General features: G+C 40.5%; 1 protein-coding gene across 8 annotated transcripts in view; it reads left to right on the forward strand.

Annotated features, from left to right (window-relative positions):
* The window catches only part of LOC129643110 (DNA methyltransferase 1-associated protein 1-like), a 189,680-nt gene extending 168,180 nt beyond the window's left edge, over positions 1-21,500 (forward strand). For 3 of the 8 annotated variants that reach the window (XR_008710084.1, XR_008710083.1, XR_008710085.1), the window contains 2 exons: positions 18,044-18,118; positions 19,408-21,500. The gene's annotated coding sequence lies outside the window, so the exon portion shown is untranslated. Of the gene's footprint in view, positions 1-8,114; positions 8,168-15,478; positions 15,570-18,029; positions 18,119-19,407 lie in introns of all 8 variants that reach the window. The other 5 variants (XR_008710089.1, XR_008710087.1, XR_008710088.1 and 2 more) reach the window with 4 other exon arrangements.
* Positions 21,501-21,912: the final 412 nt, after the last annotated feature.

The raw sequence follows: 21,912 nt of genomic DNA on the forward strand, positions 1-21,912 counted from the left end.
GGGCACAACAAAGGACAGAAATGGTATGGACCTAACAGAAGCAAGAGATATTAAGAAGAGGTGGCAAGAATACACAGAAGAACTGTACAAAAAAGAACTTCATGACCCAAATACCACGATGGTGTGATCACTCACCTAGAGCCAGACATTTTGAAATGGAAAGTCAAGTGGGCCTTAGGAAGCCTCACTACAAACAAAGCTAGTGGAAGTGATGGGATTCCAGCTGAGCTATTTCAAATCCTAAAAGATGATGTTGTGAAAGTGCTGCGCTCAATGTACCAGCAAATTTGGAAAACTCAGCAGTGGCCACAGGACTGGAAAAGGTCAGATTTCATTCCAACCCCAAAGAAAGGTAATGCCAAAGAATGCTCAAACTACCACACAATTGCACTCATCTCACATGCTAGCAAAGTAATGCTCAAAATTCTCCAAGCCAGACTTCAACAATATGTGAACTGTGAACTTCCAGATGTTCAAGCTGGATTTAGAAAAGGCAGAGGAACCAGAGATCAATTTTCCAACATCTGTTGGATCATTAAAAAAGCAAGAGAGTTCCAGAAAAACATTTACTTTTGCTTTATTGACTACACCAAAGCCTTTGACTGTGTAGATCACAACAAACACTGGAAAATTCTTAAAGAGATGGGAATACCAGACCACCTGACCTGCCTCCCGAGAAATCTGTCTGCAGGTCAGGAAGCAACAGTTAGAACTCGACAGGGAACAACAGACTGGTTCCAAATCAGGGAAGGAGTATATCAAGGCTGTATATTGTCACCCTGCTTACTTAACTTATATGCAGAGTACATCATGCGAAATGCCGGGCTGGATGAAGCACAAGCTGGAATCAAGATTGCCGAGAGAAGTATCAATAACCTCAGATACGCAGATGACACCACCCTCATGGCATAAAGTGAAGAGGAACTAAAAAGCCTCTTGATGAAAGTGAAAGTGGAGAGTGAAAAAGTTGGCTTAAAACTCAATATTCAGAAAACTAAGATCATGGCACTTGGTCCCATCACTTCATGGTAAATAGATGGGTAAACAAGGGAAACAGTGAGAGACTTTATTTTTGGGGCTCCAAAATCACTGCAAATGGTGACTGCAGCCACGAAATTAAAAGATTTTTACTCCTTGGAGGAAAAGCTATGACCAACCTAGACAGCATATTAAAAAAAAAAAACAAAGACATTACTTTGCCAGGAAAGGTCCATCGAGTCAAACCTATAGTTTTTCCAGTAGTCATGTTTGGATGTGAGAGTTGGACTATTAAAGAAAGCTGAGTGCTAAAGAATTGGTGCTTTCGAAATGTGGTGCTGGAGAAGACTCTTGAGAGTCCCTTGGACTGCAAGGAGATCCAACCAGTCAGTCCTTACAGAAATCAGTCCTGAATATTCATTGGAAGGACTGATGCTGAAGCTCCAATCCTTTGGCCACCTGATGTGAAGAACTGACTCATTGGAAAAGACCCTGATGCTGGGAAAGATTGAAGGCAGAGGTGAAGGGGATGACAGGATGAGATGGTTGGATGGCATCACCGACTCAATGAACATGAGTTTGAGTAAACTCCAGGAGTTAGTGATGGACAGGGAGGCCTGGCATGCTGCAGTCCGTGGGGTGACAAAGAGTTGGACTTGGATGAGCGACTGAACTGGCAGAACTGACTCACTAACTGAGCTTCCCTGCTAGCTCAGGTAGTACAGAATCTGCCTGCAATGGAGGAGACCTGGATTTGATCCCTGGGTCAGGAAGATTCCCCTGGAGAAGGAAATGGCAACCCACTCCAGTATTGCCTGGAGAATCCCATGGACAAAGGAGCCTGGCAGGCTATACAGTTCGTGGTGTTGCAGAGAGTCAGACACGACTGAGCAACTTAAAACTAATACAGAGAACATACAAAGTTCTAAAAGTTACATGAAATGTAACATACTAGCTACTGTCAGAAATAGGAAAGAAACAATGATCATGAACATACATGTTTGTTATCTTCATTTCATTACCAGTCATGAGGTCTAAGTTGGAAATTACAGGTGCCTTCTTCTATCATAATTTATGTGTTCTTAAAGCTTTTCAGTACACCCCATTGAATGGCATTATTTATCTGGTAGAGTAACCCAGTTCATTCGTACAGAACCTAAATCTTGATTATCCTCCCGCAGAAACTATAAGTGAACGCAAACTATCAGAGTGGACCCTTACCTTCCAATTTAGTGAAATCTTAATGAAAGCCCATCTAATGGAGACAGGGAGCTAAAACCCTACCAGTGGTTTATGGTTTTAATAGTGAGAGAAATCACTTCCGGTTTTACTCTTTGGTTCTTAAACACATGCATCCCATCTGTTTCAGAGATTGCTCCATATATTGCCCACTGATTTAAGGCGTATGGTAATACATCTTTCTGACTGACATCCCAATCTTGTGGACTATTGAATATGCTGTCAAACATGGAGATGAAAGATGTGCTAAGACCTATGAATTCTCTGTGCTATCTTTGTATTGCTGTAACATATGTTTCTTGATCAAGGGTATTTTGAATGGAATACCATGGCAATTGATTAGGCATTCTGTAATTCCATATATGGTAGTCCTAGAAAAAGAATTGTGGATAGAAATAATAAACATGCTTTGGAGTATATGTCTGTTTCTGTGTGTCTGTACAGGGTGAGGTGGAATAGTTTCCTCTCATTTTGTGGAAATTTGCATTATTATCACAGATATGACTCTTTTCCTCATAAGAGGATTATATTGCAGTGCTCTTTGCTTTTGTGATTTTTCCATACACCTTGTAAAGGCTCTGTGGCACATACTTTCCTGCTGCCTTCAGTTCAGTTCAGTCACTCGGTCCTGTCCGACTCTTTGCGACCCCATGAATTGCAGCATGCCAGGCCTCCCTGTCCATCACCAACTCCCAGAGTTCACTCAAACTCGTGTCCATCGAGTCGGTGATGCCATCCAGCCATCTCATCCTGTCATCCCCTTCTCCTGCCCCCAATCCCTCCCAGCATCAGGGTCTTTTCCAGTGAGTCAATTCTTCGCATGAGGTGGCCAAAAGTATTGGAGTTTCAGCTTCAGCATCAATTCTTCCAATGAACACCCAGGACTGATCTCCTTTAGGATGGACTGGTTGGATCTCCTTGCAGTCCAAGTGACTCTCAAGAGTCTTCTCCAATACCACAGTTCAAAAGCATCAATTCTTCGGGGCTCAGCTTTCTTTCCAGTCCAACTCTCACATCCATACATGACCACTGGAAAAACCATAGCCTTGACTAGATGGACCTTTGTTGGCAAAGTATTATCTCTGCTTTTGAATATGCTATCTAGGTTGGTCATAACTTTCCTTCCAAGGGGTAAGTGTCTTTTAGTTTCATGGCTGCAATAACCATCTGCCATGATTTTGGAGCCCAAATAAGTAAAGTCTGACACTGTTTCCACTGTTTGCCCATCTATCTGCCATGAAATGATGGGACCAGATGCCATGATCTTCGTTTTCTGAATGTTGAGCTTTAAGCCAACTTTTTCACTCTCCTCTTTCACTTTCATCAAGAGGCTCTTTAGTTCCTCTTCACTTTCTGCCATAAGGGTGGTGTCATCTGCATATCTGAGGTTATTGATATTTCTCCCGTCAGTCTTGATTCCAGCTTGTGCTTCTTCCAGCCCAGTGTTTCTCATGATGTACTCTGCATATCAATTAAATAAGCAGGGTGACAATATACAGCCTTGACGTACTCCTTTTCCTATTTGGAACCAGTCTGTTGTTCCATGTCCAGTTCTAACTGTTGCTTCCTGACCTGCATATAGGTTTCTCAAGAGGCAGGTCAGGTGGTCTGGTATCCCCATCTCTTTCAGAATTTTCCACATATTCTTGTGATCCACACAGTCAAAGGCTTTGGCATAGTCAATAAAGCAGAAATAGATGTTTTTCTGGCACTCTCTTGCTTTTTCCATGATCCAGCAGATGTTGGCAATTTGATCTCTGGTTCCTCTGCCTTTTCTAAAACCAGCTTGAACATCTGGAAGTTCACAGTTTATGTACTGCTGAAGCCTGGTTGGAGAATTTTGAGCATTACTTTACTAGCATGTGAGATGAGTGCAATTGAACATTCTTTGACATTGCCTTTCTTTGGGATTGGAATGAAAACTGACCTTTTCCAGTCCTGTGGCAACTGCTGAGTTTTCCAAAGTTGCTGGCATATTGAGTGCAGCACTTTCACAGCATCATTTTCAGGATTTGAAATAGCTCCACTGGAATTCCATCACCTCCACTAGCTTTGTTTGTAGTGATGCTTTCTAAGGCCCACTTGACTTCACATTCCAGGATGTCTGGCTCTAGGTGAGTGATCATACCATCGTGATTATCTGGGTCATGAAGATCTTTTTTGTACAGTTCTTCTGTGTATTCTTGCCACCTCTTAATATCTTCTGCTTCTGTTGGGTCCATACTATTTCTGTCCTTTATCGAGCCCATCTTTGCATGAAATGTTCCCTTGGTATCTCTAATTTTCTTGAAGAGATCTCTAGTCTTTCCCATTTTGTTGTTTTCGTCTATTTCTTTGCATTGATCGCTGAGGAAGGCTTTCTTATCTCTCCTTGCTATTCTTTGCAATTCTGCATTCAGATGCTTGTATCTTTCCTTTTCTCCTTTGCTTTTCGCTTCTCTTCTTCTCACAGCTATTTGTAAGGCCTCGGGTCGGTGCCCAATATGCTACTGGAAATCAGTGGAGAAATAACTCCAGAAAGAATGAAGGGATGGAGCCAAAGCAAAAACAATTCCCAGTTGTGGATGTGACTGGTGATAGAAGCAAGGTCTGATGCTGTAAAGAGCAATATTGCTTAGGAACCTGGGATGTCAGGTCCATGAATCAAGGCAAATTGGAAGTGGTCAAACAGGAGATGGCAAGAGTGAACATCAACATTCTAGGAATCAGGGAACTAAAATGGACTGGAATGGGTGAATTTAACTCAGATGACCATTATATCTACTACTGCGGACAGGAATCCCTCAGAAGAAATGGAGTAGCCATCATGGTCAACAAAAGAGTCTGTAATGCAGTACTTGGATGCAATCTCAAAAACGACAGAATGATCTCTGTTCATTTCCAAGGCAAACCATTCAATATCACAGTAATCCAAGTCTATGCCCCAACCAGTAACGCTGAAGAAGCTGAAGTTGAACGGTTCTATGAAGACCTACAAGACTTTTTAGAACTAACACCCAAAAAAAGATGTCCTTTTCATTATAGGGGACTGGAATGCAAAAGTAGGAAGTCAAGAAACGCCTGGAGTAACAGGCAAATTTGGCCTTGGAGTACGGAATGAAGCAGGGCAAAAGCTAATAGAGTTTTGCCAAGAGAATGCACTGGTCATAGCAAACACCCTCTTCCAACAACACAAGAGAAGACTCTACACATGGACATCACTAGATGGTCAGTACTGAAATAAAATTGATTATATTCTTTGTAGCCAAAGATGGAGAAGCTCTATACAGTCAGTAAAAACAAGACCAGGAGCTGACTGTGGCTGAGATCATGAACTCCTTATCGCCAAATTAAGTGGGGAAAACCACTAGACCATTCAGATATGACCTAAATCAGATCTCTTATGATTATACAGTGGAACTGAGAAATAGATTTAAGGGACTAGATCTGATAGAGTGCCTGATGAACTATGGACGGAGGTTCATGATATCGTACAGGAGACAGGGATCAAGACCATCCCCATGGAAAAGAAATGCAAAAAAGCAAAATGGCTGTCTGAGGAGGCCTTACTGAGCTTAGGTGTGTTAATTGTTTTGGTCAAAAGAAAATGAGTGGGTGTGATGTACGGCATTTGCACACAGACAGTAGAGAGACTTCTAATGAATTACATCATTGGTTTGTTTCAGCCTTTTCTGATTTTGTGCTCTATCACAATAGCAGGGTATTTCAAATTGGAGTTGCTCCTTCACCACGGGTCCCCGATTAGAACAATGAGGTAGAAGCCAAATGGAGCTGAGACACAGTCAACATAAGTCGTATAAACAGCAAAGAGTTTTTGCTGTTATTACAACTATTTTAAGCCCCTGATAGGTTGAGATTGATTTTTACTGTAACAAAATCTATCTAATACATGACGTAAGGGATCTAAGCTAATCAGCGTGTCACCAGCTGGCTAGTTAGTTCCCCCAGGGAATGAAATAGAATTGGGAGTGAAGCATTGGCATTTACTTTTGGCAGGCTGAGCATAGTAGCAGTAGCCAAAACAGCCTGGGAAAGAAAGGTAGCGCCTGTCTAGTCCACACACAGCCCTCATCCCACTGTCAGTATCCACTTTGTATAATAAACAGGCCCACTGAGAAGGCCTAGATGGCTGACAGTCACAGGGTAGTTCATAGGCTCCATATCATTTGTGAGAGCTCATTCATTGTGCAGTCCACTGGCAGAGAGTCAAAACTATTTTTATACACTTTGCTTGTTTCAAGAGGTCCACATCTCAGCCCCAGAGTTCTTGTTGCTAATCTTCCAATTTTGTTCTTTCCAAATCCCTCATTAGCCAACTGACCCATGAGTTTTTGCCCATGACCCAGCACAGATCTGTATCCCAGGCTATCTCTCTTTGTGTATGACCGAATGTCCCCTCTCACCCCAAGTCTGCTGACCAGAGGGACATCCCTGCCCTGTGGCCTCTTAAGGACATTCCTAATGTTGCAACTGTCGAATTCTGACTGTTTCTTGAATATGATACATAATATTCTAAGTAAATCCATACATTGGTTTCATTGTCAGATGATTATAGATAGGGTGTTAAAAGATCCTAGTTTGCCCAGGACACTCCTGACTTACACCCTGTGCCCCATCTTAATTATTAATAGTGCTGCTTTTAGCTCTTAAAAGTGTCCTTGTTTGGATCATGGATGTAGTTTAAGACAGAGAGGGGATAAAGCAGGGAAAAACGTGTGGCTCCTTCTGCAGCTTGTTTGTACATTCCAGACCCGTTCAGGTCCAGTTTCATAAGTTCCTTTTCAATTACACGGTGGCATACTACTGCACTCACCCAGTTTTATGATCCAGTAGATCAGCTAGCTGCGTGTTGACCATGTGCAGGTAGGCATGCGTGATTACTTATTATCCCATGGTCAAATATCTTGTTTCTACAGGGGACCAGTACCAGGATGCTTTTTGAATGGACGAGAGTTTAGTGACTGAAAGGGCCAGGACTTGCTCTCAGACCATAGGGGTCTGTACTGATTGTCCAGGATCAGAGATGAGGCTTTCCAGCAGCTCCTTAGAGCATCTCTATCTAACACCACCACTGTCTATACTCTAGGCTCTGCTGATTGAATCTCAGTCTCCAGGCATCTTGTCCCCACTCTGCACAATCTTGTCTTATTCTAGATACTATTCAAAACTGGCAGGTTTATGGGTTATCCAGTCATGGGTCAGAGAAGCACACATAAATATGTTACCTGCTGTCTCAAAATCAAGAGTCTCAGCAGCCATTGAGCTTCTTCCTTCATGGTGGACAGTACATGGTGCAGTGACTTTAAAGTGGATATATTGAGATTCTCTACACTAAGGAAACACCATGGAAACTTCCCTGAGATAGCATATCTCTGAAATTTTGCAACATTTAGATATATCTTGCTGTAACATTTTAAAAAATATTTTGGCCTCACTGTGCAGCTTGCAAAATATTAGTTCCCTGACCAGGGATTGAACCCGACCCTCAGTAGTGGAAGTGTGGTGTCCTAACCACTGGACCACCAGGGAATTCCCTACCGTAGCATTTTGAAGGTTTATTATTTCTCATAATCAGATTCAATTGAAATGCTGTCATCAATGTAAAATAACAGTTATGAAATGAAAATGGGTAATAGATCTTTCAGCTTTATTATGATAGCCCTAAGTCAGAAGAGTAAGGGTATACTGATATCTTTGCTGATAAAGTTAAAAGTGCTTCAGGTTAATCTTTTAATAGGAATGGGAAAAGGAAATGCCTGAAAACAAGAGACAGTGTCGATTGACCATAGTAAAGACACTAACCTCAGCAACTTAACTGTGCTTATCATCGCCACCGATTAATTTTGTGATCATCTATAAGTTTTCTTCATGAATGTTCTTTTTCCACTGGCTCACAGGCAGTTGATGAGGATTGCTATCCCCATGTGGTGAGGATTGCTGTTCCTACATGGTGAGAATTTCCATCCCTACGTGCTTTTATTTAACCTCTTGGCAGGAGTGGGTAGATCCATGGGCTTCCACTTGGCCTTTTCTGTCATAACCATCATAGAACCTGTGTAAGAATTCTGCCTGTAACTATCACTCCCCACCAAATGGTCAGACATTGGGAGAGTAATCACAAGATGTGTCTGCCATAAATTCCCTACTACTCTAGAATCAGGTTTCTCCACTAGCCCTAGCATTTCCCACTTTAATACATTAAACATTTCTAGGCCACCAGTCTGTTTTACTGGCCATGAAGTTACATTCCTGTTAACTTCATAATCGGTTAACCACTGACACAGATCTCTGTCTCTCAAAAATAAGACTGTCACCCAACAGAGTTAATTATTCTCGATGCACTCATATGATCTATGACAAATCAACATTGCCACCTGATCTGTGCATCTCTAGGATCCTGCTACCCCACTGAGATGATGAAGTCCAGTTTTATTGCAGAATCCCTTATTGTCAGCTCTGTCTTATTGGCAACAATCACTACAGAGCTTTATATGCGGGTGCCTCTCACCAATACGGCTTTTTAACAGTTTAATGAATGAAAACATTTTTGGCCATTGTAGAGAAGACTTTTATAGGTATAGGGAAGTTTATACATAACATAGTCAATCTAACATTCCGTCTAAACCAGTAAAGTTCTGGTATTTGATCCCAAGTAACTGAAGGCTACTGTGGGGTTCAACTGTCAGTTAGCCAAGATATTAAGAGAAGGTGGCAAGGTAGGTTCAGGAGTATTTGGGAGTTTAAAGATCTCCTACTAACACCATTCCCAGGCACTCAATTTAATACTCTAAATCCATCAATAGATTCATCCCAATCAGTGTTCATATCTTATCCTTTCCAGCTTAATATCTATAGGGTCCACTCATAAAATATCTTTCAAACTATTGCCAACATAAATTAGTGACTTCCCGTAACATATTTAGGGTGTAGACCACCTCTTTTTGAGGCATGGCATGAACTTCCCAGTCTAGTCTGTGAGTCCCTACCTTTCATGGACCTGAAAAGGTGAGGTGGAGAGACTGCCTGAGATGACTCAGCGGCCTCTTACGAGGAAACAGCATGATAACCATTTTAGCATATAGTGTATTAATAGAAAATTTGAGGTGTGGTATGTCCAAGAGATCGGCAATGATTGCATTGAAAAGATAGTTTATTACTCATAGTTCCAAGAGGAGGGGCCTGCTGTGCCCCATACCATATGGGGCAGCAGCAGGCTTGGTTGGGAGGCAGAGGGGGAAAGAACTGTGGGCCAGAGCCATCACGGTGGTTTCTAGGGGTGAAGGAAGTGGGTAAGGAAGGATGAACAGGTTTAGGATTGGCTATTTGAATAATTTCAGCGGGCTCTGGGGCACAGAAACAGTTTCTAGTTGTCTGGTACCTGGACCTGGAGTATGTTGCCCACCAGGGTTCTGGGCCTCCTTAATCACCAGAAATCGATCTGAGGCCAGAGAAGAAATTGGGGCAAGGCTTCACTGGGGCCCTTGCTCCAGCAACAGGGGCAATAACAAACAAGGTTCCTTTGCTCACTGGCTCCCTGAGGCAGGGTGAGCTGGTTCCTTTTATGGGGTGAGGGTAGGGGTGTATCCAGGGGTCAGGCAGGAGGGGTGGCTTAGGTGGTTTGCCCAGCCCCGATGGTGGTGTGTGCAGGGGGCATGTACAATACCCAGCTTTTGCTCTCAGCTCTTCACAAGTGATAGTTGGGGTTATTTGGTCTTTCTGCATCTCTGTCCAGGATTTGCCTCAACTGCACATACACACAGTTATTCTTCATCTTTTACTGTTTCTCTGTATTTTTGTAGTTTGAGGAGAGGTGTGTCCAGGTGCAGGCACAACAGTACTGTAGCCGAGGGTCCTGGACCCAGACCTGTCTCACTTAGGGAAGGGGTAGAGGTTCAGAGTGTGAGAGCTCAGTAAAGGAGATGGTTAGTGGTGTGGGCTTCAGATTAGTTGGTTTGTACTTGAAAACAGATTCCTATTTGAGTTGTTACTGTTTTTAAGAACTGGCTAGTCCTACGAAGGCAGTCCCTTCAGGGTCTGCAAGACCCCAGATATCAAAGTAACAGGACAGTTCAGTTCAGTTGCTCAGTTGTGTCCAACTCTCTGCGACCCCATGAACTGCAGCACACCAGGCCTCCCTGTCCATCACCAACTCCTAGAGTTCACCCAAACCCATGTCCATCAAGATGGTGATGCCATCCAACCATCTCATCTTCTGTTGTCCCTTTCTCCTCCTGCCCTCAATCTTTCCCAGCATCAGGGTCTTTTCCAGTGAGTCAGCTCTTCGCATCAGGTGGCCAAAGTATTGGAGTTTCAGCATCAGTCCTCCCAGTAAACACCCAGGACTGATCTCCTTTAGGATGGACTGGTTGGATCTCCTCGCAGTCCAAGGGACTCTCAAGAGTCTTCTCCAACACCACAGTTCAAAAGCATCAGTTCTTTGGCACTCAGCTTTCTTTATAGTTCAACTCTCATATCCATACATGACCACTTGAAAAACCATAGCCTTGACTAGACAGACCTTTGTTGACAAGTGATGTCTCTGCTTTTTTATATGCTGCCTAGGTTGGTCATAACTTTCCTTCCAAGGAGTAACCGTCTTTTAATTTTATGGCTGCAATCACCATCTGCAGTGATTTTGGAGCCCAGAAAAATAAAGTCAGCCACCGTTTCCACTGTTTCCCTATCTATCTGCTATGAAGTGATGGGACCAGATGCCATGATCTTAGTTTTCTGAATGTTGAGCTTTAAGCCAACTTTTTCCACTCTCCTCTTTCACTTTCATGAAGAGGCTCTTTAGTTCTTCACTTTCTGCCATAAAGGTTGTGTCGTCTGCATATCTCAGGTTCTTGATATTTCTCCCAGCAATCTTGATTCCAGCTTGTGCTTCCTCCAGCCCAGCGTTTCTCATGATGTACTCTGCATAGAAGTTAAATAAGCAGGGTGACAATATACAGCCTTGACATACTCTTTTTCCTATTTGGAACCAGTCTGTTGTTCCATGTCCAGTTCTAACTGTTGCTTCCTGACCTACCTACAGGAGAGGAGGACCATCAGAATTTTTTCTCTGCAGAGGCTGGTTCCTTCTGTATGTTTGTGTAGGTTGTGTGGTTACAGAATGAAAAGGGGATATCTCTGCTGATAAGGTAGATTCAGGGCAGTTTAGCTGTTCAAAGATTTTAGCATTGATTGTTTCTGCTCAGATGCCCCACCTCATGTCTTGCGATTTACCTTCTTTCTCAGTAGAAACCTTAATGTATCATATATTTTTCTAACATTCGATATTTAAATGGTGTTGTAAATGAGGAGCTTTTAGTGTGTATTTGCTGCAGCTATAGGAGATGAGAGCCGCTTCAAAATGGCCTCATGATTTTCTGATTTGTTCTCTCGGTTTGCTCTTAACTGGGCATGCAAAGCCTGTCAGTTTGCCCCTTGCACTGTGCATGGTTTCTAGGCTAGTTAGAAAGCCAGCTGACTCAGCATCTTTGTAATCATGATTGTTGCCATAGTCACCAAGTACGTTAGCCAGTTGACCTCCGTCTGCACATCCCTCATCCCATGCTACCAGTGGGGATAATTTGAGTTATCATGAGGCCACCACATGCTGTAGAGTTACCATTGGTCCACTACCCCCAGCAAAGAGTTTATTTCTCAGATATCTCATATAAACTCAATCTTAGAATCTTATTTTGATATGATTCTGCAGCCCTGAACAGTGGAAAACCCAGTTTCCTAAAGCTACTCCAAAAGCCTTTCACTCTTTCTAGTCAGTGTCCCAGCTGGAAAAAGATGGAACATTCACAGTGAGTAACTAAGGAAGTTTAATAAATGAATGTTATACTAAAGTGTGGGCAGAGTGTACAGAAACCATCAAAGGATATTGCAGAACCCTGAAACCAGCAAAAGTGGGTAGCCTCCTAAAATCTCTAATTAAAATGGCAAGCAGGAAAGCAGTGTTCTAGACCCAGGGTGGGTACTTGCATCGTAGGATCGTCTCATACAAACTGGTCTCTCCATCCGATTAATGCAGCTGTCTGACAGTGACCCTGAAGCAGGGGCATCCGTAAAATAAAAATCATCTCAATTTCTTTCTCTCCTTTCATTTTCTACCAGAACTCATCAGCTTTACAGAAGCCCCAAAGGTAATAGCAGGAAGATACAATTCACATAGATCAGTTTCCAGTGATCCAGGAGGAAAAAGTCTAGAGGGTGGATTTGGTGGGGCAGACACAAAATAGCCAGCCCAGGTACCAGCCCAAAGGAGAAAAGTTAGAGCTAGTCCTGACAGCCTAATGTTTCTTCTAAGCCCCTAATGGGTTCCTTCCTCTTTGTGTAGCCGCAGTTGTGTTAAACGTTAGTTGTTGACTCGGTTCTTGTCAAGCTAAGAAAGTGAGTCTTCACTAATCCCTAAGCATCTTCCAAGTCAGAGGGCAAATGAACATTTTCCTTTCTTATTTTTTTGTATAAGATACTTAATGATCTGCATGTCTAAAACAATACTAACATGCAAGAGGCATTCCTAACTTAACATGAATTCTTCAAAAGTGAAAGTGTTGGTCCCTCGTAATCCTCACTTTCTCAGAATTATGTAGCCAGTGGAGATACTTTAGAATATGGAAGTGTTGTTAGTCGCTTAGTCGTGCCTGACTCTTTGCGATCCCATGGACTGTAGCCCTTCAGGCTCCTCTGTCCATGAAATTCTCCAGGCAAGAATGCTGGAGTGGGTTGCCATTTCCTTCTCCAGGGGATCTTCTCCACAAAGAAATGGAACAGAGGTCTTCTGCATTGCAGGTGGATTCTTTACCTTCTGAGCCACCAGAGAAGCCCAACATAAATGCTTCATTTTGACCTAAGAATATGAAGGTGAAAAAGGAAAAATGTAATCAGGTTGAAAGGTTAAAGTGGCATTTTTATGCCCAGAAAGTAAATTCATATTCTGAGATCAAATGCAGGTTTTATGTCTTCTTAGCTTTATTGACTAGGTAATTAAAAAAACTTTCCCTCAGTCTCAGTTTCTCCATAATGAAAATGGGGGCCATAATATCTAGCATGAACAAAAACTGTTATTATTAGAGATAAATAGATAATGTTCCTGGCACAGTTTCTGGCACACATAAGGCACTGAGTAATTGGAAAGGATTTATTATTTTATTTATTGGCAGCATCAGACATAGAAATAAAAGAAGAGAAAATACTGATTTAGGTGTCTAAAAAACAAATGAAAATCCTTGAAGAAATTTAGAAATTCTCAAAATATCTTCAGTAATTCTTACAATCCTAACAAAACAGACCGATTCATATACCTGCATTCTGATTGGAAATATGTAGCCACCAGCCATGTGTGTGTACTGAGAGACAGCTCTTTTCTTTTTTTAATTAGAAGCATCTCCCCATCCAGACAGATTTTCCAGCTATAAAGGAATTAAAATTACCTCTGTGAGCCAAACAGTTGAGAAATGTGTGTGGTCCAACATTTTGGCTACTTGGGGTCTTAACAAAGTGAATTGGAAAAAAAAAATAATAATGGAAACGAAGATACAGGCTGGACTGCATTTGTTACAAAGCAGGAACACCGTTAGATTAAATCCATTTACATTTTGAATTTCAGCAGTCCCTAAAATCAGCTTATATGCAAAGCTCCTTATACTAAAATGAGCTTAATTTCTGGTTGTAAACAGTTCTGCTGAACATAAAATTTCAGGCTTGTGTGGATCCCTTGGATTAGCTTAGGAAAATCTTTAGTTACATTAAAACCTTATATGATGAATTTATTCTTTCAAACATATACCAACAATTTTCTAGTGCATTTTTTCCTATTGGTATGATTTTTCGAACAGCATTCTAGAATGTTAAGGTAAGGCACTAGTTATTTAATGGGCAACATGCATTCCTTCTGCTCTGGTATATATTTTCACTATTTGAAATGAGCACATTTACAGTATTTCTCTATTATTTTTATTTAGACTCATAATGCAGAACATTATGAGTCTAAATTCTCCTTCAAGAATTGTAGGATATACTAATATTTCCAAAAATATATAGGAAAAGTCACTTATTAGTTTGGGTTTTCCATTATCCATTCGTATCACTTTTCAGGCATTCATCCCTTCCCCATGCAGTCTGTGGAACTCAGTGGAAGTCTGTGGAAGCTGAACTTGTCCTCAGATCTTTCTTCCAATGTAGTCAGCACATACATCCCTTCAAGCTGTTGATGGTTTTTTGTTTGGAGATGGATTCATGATTCCATTAATGTCAATGAGATATGAGTATATATTCTCACAACAGGCATCTTGGGAACAAGCATTTTTCATTTTTTAGCAGGTGGTGTTTGGAGAGAATCATTTCCTTAGCCTGAATTAAATGAGGATGTCTGTTGCTTTGGAAGCTGCTGGCAACCATTCTATGACATGAGGGTTTTCAGTCTTAGCATGAAGCAGATATATAAGACAGAGAAGCTGAATGCATTGCAGTCTCTGAAGATATTCAGACTTGACCGAAGCCTTCCTAGCTTGGACATATTCTGGTTTTAGGTGTATGTTCCACAGATTGCCACCATTCTGTAGCTCATGTAAGCATACAGTTTATTACTTAGGTCTGTTGCTTGCAGTGGAGAAATGTCTAACATAAATATTTATCCATTTTAATACATTTTTACTTTGCCTATTCAACCAACATTTTCATGCAGCCACAATGTGCCATTATAAAGGCTCCAAGCATATTGCATGTCTTCTATGGGTACATGTAATTCAAAGCAATTTTTTTCCACTTTCAAAGTTCCCATAGAAAATTGTGACTTGATTTAGATATAAGTGCATTTTTAGTTCCGAAAGGCTTTAATGATGTTTTTGCTACACTTTTTACTCAGAATTGGCAACTCCTTAAGCAAAAAAATATTTGATTCATAGATATATAATTTTATATATACTATATACACACATAACACATAAATAGTAATATTATGTAAAAGAGAATAATGTATACGCACTTCGGAAACTATATTTATTTTCATTGTTCACGAGAGGAAACGTCAATCTGTGACAAACTTCCTGGTCTTATTTTAAGAAATTGCCATAGCCATTGCTGCTTTAGCAAGTCTTCCCTGGTGGCTCAGAGAGTAAAAGCATCTGCCTACAATGCAGGAGACCAGGGTTTGATCCCTGGGTAGGGAAGATCCCCTGGAGAAGGAAATGGCAACCTGCTATAGTCCATGGGGTCACAGAGAGTCAGGCATGACTGAGCGACTTCACTTCATCCCTGCTTCCAGCAACCACCAGCCCAGTCAGTCTGCAGCCATCAACAATCAAAGCCAGACCCTCTGTCAGCAAGACGATGACTTGCTGAAGACTCAGATGATGGTTAGTATTTTTTAGCAGTAATGCATTTTAAAATGAAGGTATGTACATTGTTCTTTTAGGCATAGTGTTATTGCACACTTAATAGACTTCAGAATAGTGTATAGTGTAAGCATAATTTTTATATATACCGGGAAACCAAGGAAAAATGTATACTTAATTTTATATTGTGATATTCTTGCTTTATTGTGGTAGTCTGGAACCAAAACCCATAATATCTCCGAGGTATGCCTCCAAGGTATGTTTCTTCTCACAGCTAAGACCTAACAATCTTTGAAAAGTGAGTGCATCCTGAAATATTTATTAACAAAGCACTGTTAAATTCCCAGTTGAAAGTTTTTGGAGTACAAACACAAAAATAAAATGAAACTCAAAAACCTGCCAGTAACCCTTGAAATATATAGCAGTTGCTGATATTTGAGATAATGGTACTTTAAAGGAGTTAACATGCAAATCAGACTACAGAATGTACATAACTGTTTTCCTATTACTTTCATTTAAAATATCTTTAAAAACAGCCTGTCAGAGTATTGGATATGTTTTTCTCATTACTTTTTTTTTCTTTAAGAGTAGATAGTACTTTATTGATTAAAAGGTTAAAGCCAGGGAGGGTTTTGAGTTGAGAAGGAACATCCTCAAAGCCTTGGTTTAAAATGATTGATCTGCCTGCGGTGAGGAGGGTGAGTGCAGGGGGATCTGACCCCTTTTCACAGCCTTTCTTTCTCCAACTGTTTCCCTCTGACTCCTCCTCATCTTCACAGGCTTCCCACCCCCCACCCCCCCCCCCACCACAGCATCTCTCCCTTCCATAAATCTCCCCACCCTCTTCCTTCAGTGTCCTTCTCTGCATCCCCTTTCCACCCTCCCTCCTTTCAAACCCTGGCTCATTACCTTTGAAATCTCATTACCTTTTAAATAGTTTCTTTCCAACCACAAGCCCAATGAGCAGGTTGTTAACAAAAGATTAAGATGAGGCTACCCAGAGTTTGGTATGTAAGTTTCTTTAATTAGTCAGACAGGACAGAGCTGTCATTGTCTCCTTCCCGCTACTATTTTCTTAGTGGATAGACATACAGGCTTTCTGTATCCTCAGGTTCTGCTTCTGTAGGTTCAGCCAACTGTGGATCAAAATTCCAGAATTTCCAAAAGGCAAATTTGAATTTGCATTGTAACAACTTTTTTACATTGTATTTATATTACAATGACTTTTAAAGTAGCATTTATATTTTATTAGGTATTATTGGTAATTTAGAGATGCTTTAAAGTACACTGGAGGGTGGGTGTAGATTATATGTACATTCTGTGCCACGTTAGGACTTCCCTTGTGACTCAGTGTATTCACCTGGAATACAGGAGATGTGAGTTCGATCCCTGGGTTGGGAAAATCCCTTGGAGAAAGGAATGGCAATCCACGCCAGTATTCTTGCCTGAGAAATCCCATGGACAGAGAAGCCTGGCAGGCTACAGTTCATGGGGTCACAAGAGAGACATGGCTTAGCAACAAAACAACAACAAAAAAATGCCATTTTATACAAGGTTCTTGAACATTCTAGGATTTTGGTCCTTGGATAGCTAGGGATTAGCCATACACATTGCTAGAATACAACTTGAAACTTCAATTATTAGAGTAATTGTCAAATGTGGATGATAGGGTTATATTAATGATGTTTGTTATTATTTCACAGAAACACAACCACCACCTTAGATACGTATTATAAATTCCTCTACTAAAACAGTCGAAATCTACATGTGGTCTATGTAGTGGCCTGTTCTAGAACTTATAGCTCACAAATACCTTTTTCTCTGAATGAACTGTTAAGAATCTGAAAAGTTTTGACTTTTCCGATTTTAGATTTTTTTCTTTTTTATATATAGACACATTTAAAAGCTAATTTAGATATAGCCATGGAGAAGGAAATGGCAACCCACTCCAGTACTCTTGCCTGGAAAATTCCATGGATGGAGAAGCCTGGTAGGCTACAGTCCATAGGGTTGCAAAGAGTCGGACACGACTGAGTGACTTCACTTTCACTTTTAGATATAGCCAACCAAGTGAAATAGACAATTTTTTAACTCATTGTTCAGACTAAAGAGTTAGAGATTGATGCAGTAAGTGTAAGATGACAGAATGCTTGACGGTATCCCCTTGTAGACAAAGAATGTTCTTCAGCTTTACGGTTAAGCTCTGACAGTCACATAAACGTCAGCATTCTCACCCCAGGCAGGAGCAATGCTGTAGATGCTACAAGTGACTGGGCTGTGCACGTGAGAGCCAGGATAGTGAATAGGGTCGCTGTGGTCGGATGACTGCAGTTAAGAAACTGGTTTGTGAGTATACATGTTGTAATTTTTAGGGGTCCCCCAAACTGACCCTTCAAAGGGGAGAATTTCATCTAATGATAATTCAGACTTATTAAAGACATATGACTGCCAGTGTGAAAATCTATGACAACATCAGAGAAGTTCTTGTTTTTCAGGACTTCAGAGAAAACAAACACAAGGGAATCCTGACCTGAGAAAATGGAGTCCATATATTTTTCTTTGAGCTGAAGGTAATTTGATCTGTAATTATTTCTGTTTATATTCCCAGTTTAACAAACTGTTCTCTATTCCAAAATACAAAATCATTTAACAGTTCCTTGGGACAGGTGTAAAACTTCTAGACTTGTGTCCAAGGATGGAGAAGATCTTTATATAAGAGAATTTATATAGCATGAGTCAGTTTGAACCCTCAGCCACATAGATGTTTAAGTGAAAACAACACTCAGTTAAGTTGGGAGTGGTGACAAATACATAAACTGAGCTTTTCAATGCGCATGTCAGAGTTTGGGTGAGGTAGGAGGATATCTGTAGAGACAACATTAGAATAAATATAGAGTAATTTAGACAACATTTTAAAAACTCATGAATCTTAGCCTACAAAACAAATAAACTGTTGTCTATAAGTGCTTAATTTGCTTGCCTTAACCATTTATTGGGGCAGGAGAAAGCTTCAAGGACATAAATGTTATGGATAACTGCCCAAAAGTTGAGTGGTACTAATGAGCCATGCCATTTACAACATGGAGGAAACCCACCTCTCCTTCCCCTTTCTTTATTGAGGTATAACTGACAAAAAGGTATATATTTAAGGTATACAAGTGTCAGATTTTGATTTATGTATATACCTTGTGAAATAATTACCAGTTAGGCAAACTAACATATGTCACCTCACATAGTTAACATTTTCTGTGTGTATGGTAAGAGTACCTTAAATCTGTTCTTTAGGAAACTTCCAATGTCTAACATAGTACATAGCTATAGGCGCCGTGCTGGACAGTAGCTCTGCAGCACTTACTGCAAAGTGAAACTTTGCTCACATTGCCCAGCAGCAGCCCCTCTCACCCGCCTTCTACCATTTGTCTGTCCGGGTTCAGCTGAGGGAGGGAGGCAGTTCTCATCTGTGTGTCTCACTTCATTTAGCATAATGCCCTTCAGGCTCATCCACATTGTCACAAATGGCAGGACATCCTTCTTCTTAAAGACTGAACAATATCCTGATTAATAGAGATAATCACACTTTATCGTCTAGAGATGAATGGATATTTTTGGGGTGCTAAAATTTCCATTGATTCTTATTTCTTTTATTTCCTTAGGAAAGCAAATGTAAGCATTGTGTAATTACTCGCTGAAGCATCTGTATGGTTCCTGGTAGAAAAGAACATACATATAATCCTGGTGTTAGAGTAAAATTATTTGCTTATTCTCATTCTTTGTGTGACAAGTGAGTGATTTCTTTTCCCCCTAAACCTGGACATTCAAGCTAAAATCTGATTATTATTTTAATTTTGTGTTTATCAAGCTTCCTCCAATGGCCACTTTAATGGAAGAAGAGTGTGGGGGTGTCGTCTTGTTACCTTCAGACAAGCCGGAAGTGCAGGTTCTTCACATGGCCTGGTTTCCCATTGGGATGAACGGGGGCTCTTTGTACTACTGGATGGGCTCAGAGTTCCAGCTCCCCCTTCAACTTCAGCTGGGACCTGGCTGGGAGCAGAAGATCATCTCATCACCGGGCTTCATTGGGGCTCCTGCCACCAGTTCCTTGGAGGAAGTGGATTCGTTATCACTGAGTAGTGCTAAGAGCCTTGACTGCATTGTTCCTGTTCTCACACACCCTCGGTGAGGAAGTGGAGGTACCTTGTTACTGCTGCAGAGAAGTGGCGATCCAGACTCTGTCCTGGTCTTCACTGCAGCATGGCACGAGATCTGTCAGGGATGGCAAGCTCAGTTCTCCAGTCAGCCTCTTCTGATACCAAGCTGCGGAAGCAAAGTTAGAGTGTCTCACTGTTGCCCGCCAAGGGTGGAAGTCTCACTTTTCCACTCAAAACTTTGCTAGAAAGGATGAGGCTGGGGCTTACTCTACACCAGTTATTGGGTGAAGGTTTTTCTCTTGTTACCTGGTCCTTTGGCTACAGAGAGGAGGCTGTACTAGGGTTCTTTTAGCAGCTCCTCCAGTATTCATTCTGAGATACATGAGACAAAAAGGAAACTTCAGAATTCACCAAGTCGTTCCACATAAACATAGGTATAAATATCTCCCAGTTTTGAACTTGTACTTGGTGGTTGAAATAGGTAAAAGTACATCTATTCTTCTCCATACTCTTTGAAAGTTCAATAAAATTCATATGATTCTTGTTTTGTAAATTGAGGTATAAATGAAATATAACATTTCAGATGTATGATAAAATGGCTCAGTGTTTGTATATATTGTGAAATGATCATGATAAATTATCTTAAAAATCTTTTTTAGAAAGCTATAATAAACTTAACAAAATGTTTATTGTAATATGCCTCACAGCAGATAATACTTGATGTTATATATGTCTCTGATATTTTACCCTACTTTAATGCCAAATACTAAAGAAAATGATACAAACACAGATCCATTATTACTGCCAGCAAAAAAAAAAAAAAATTCACATCCCTTTGGTGAAATGCAATGAAACAAACCATGAGGTTGGATAATGTGGATGACACTTTAAATGGAAAGGAAAATCAAGAATTAAAATAATTGTGATGGAGTCCTGTGGTATTCTTTTAAAACTCCTATTAAAATATTGGAGGATGATGGGGTACAAATGGAGAAGTGAATAGGTGCTTTAGGGTGACCACTGCAGTTTATCTGGACCTCGCCTGGTTTTAACACTGAACGTCTCTTAGTCCTGGACAAACAGGAACAGTAGTCATCCTCACTGGACAACTGTGCTGATTTATAGGTACTGTGCAATTTTAATCTTATTAGTAAATGTAATTGTGGCTGTTTTACTACTAATGCATCCAAGGAATTATTAAAATAACTGGGTGAAATTCACCACATTCTCTTACCTCATCCACCGTTGTAGCTGGGAGCTTGTGACTTATAGTAACTACTGAATTGGGTTTTCTGTTCTTGTTCTTCACCTCCTTTAGCCCCTCTGTTTCCAAACAGCAGAATTCTTAAGAATTGCATTAGAATCAAGCAATTGGAGAGAGATATTTATGATTAGAAAACTGTTGACTAGAACCAAAGTTTATTATATTATCTGTAGAATAATAGACATTTTTAAAATGAATTAATGTAGTTTGCTATATTTGCTAAAGTTATATTGTATCACTTACTGGAATCTTCATTTACAAGAAATAATAGTAATATAGAATAATCTTGTATTTATAAACCAACCCTTTACTGTACAGAAGAAACTAACAACACTGTAAAGCCACTATACGTAAATAAAAATTAAACCAAATCATTAAAATTTCAATAATTTTATTGTTTTGTTACGTATATTCCCTATAAGTAATCCATGTAATTTTTAGTGTGTTGTATAAATTGGCATGTTAGGAATATAGCACATTGAATTAAATCCTGTAAGACTAATTTTTAAATAAATCTTAATTTTTCTTTAGAGCAATAAACCTAAGTCAGTAGTTCTTCAAAATGTTTGTTTTTACAATGGAACACTACTCAGCCATAGGGTTTCCCATGTGATTCTGCAGTAATGAGTCCTCCTGACAAGGCGGGAAACACAAGTTTAATCCCTGGGTCAGGAACATCCCCTGGAGGAGGAAAAGGCCACCCACTCCAGTATTCTTGCCTGGAAAATTCCATGGACAGAGGAGCCAGGTGGGTCTGCAGTCCATGGGGTCGCAAGAGAGTCAGACATGACTTAACAACAATTAGCCATAAAAGGAACAAATCTGAACAAGTTGTTGTGAGGTAGGTGAGCCTAGAGCCTGCTATACAGAGTTAAGTCAGAAACAGCAAAATATCAGATGTTACTGATGCGCCTATTTTCAGGGCAGTAACAGAGACACGGACATTGAGAAC

This window comes from Bubalus kerabau, chromosome 2, assembly GCF_029407905.1.
Source record: "Bubalus kerabau isolate K-KA32 ecotype Philippines breed swamp buffalo chromosome 2, PCC_UOA_SB_1v2, whole genome shotgun sequence".
Taxonomy (NCBI): domain Eukaryota; kingdom Metazoa; phylum Chordata; class Mammalia; order Artiodactyla; family Bovidae; genus Bubalus; species Bubalus kerabau.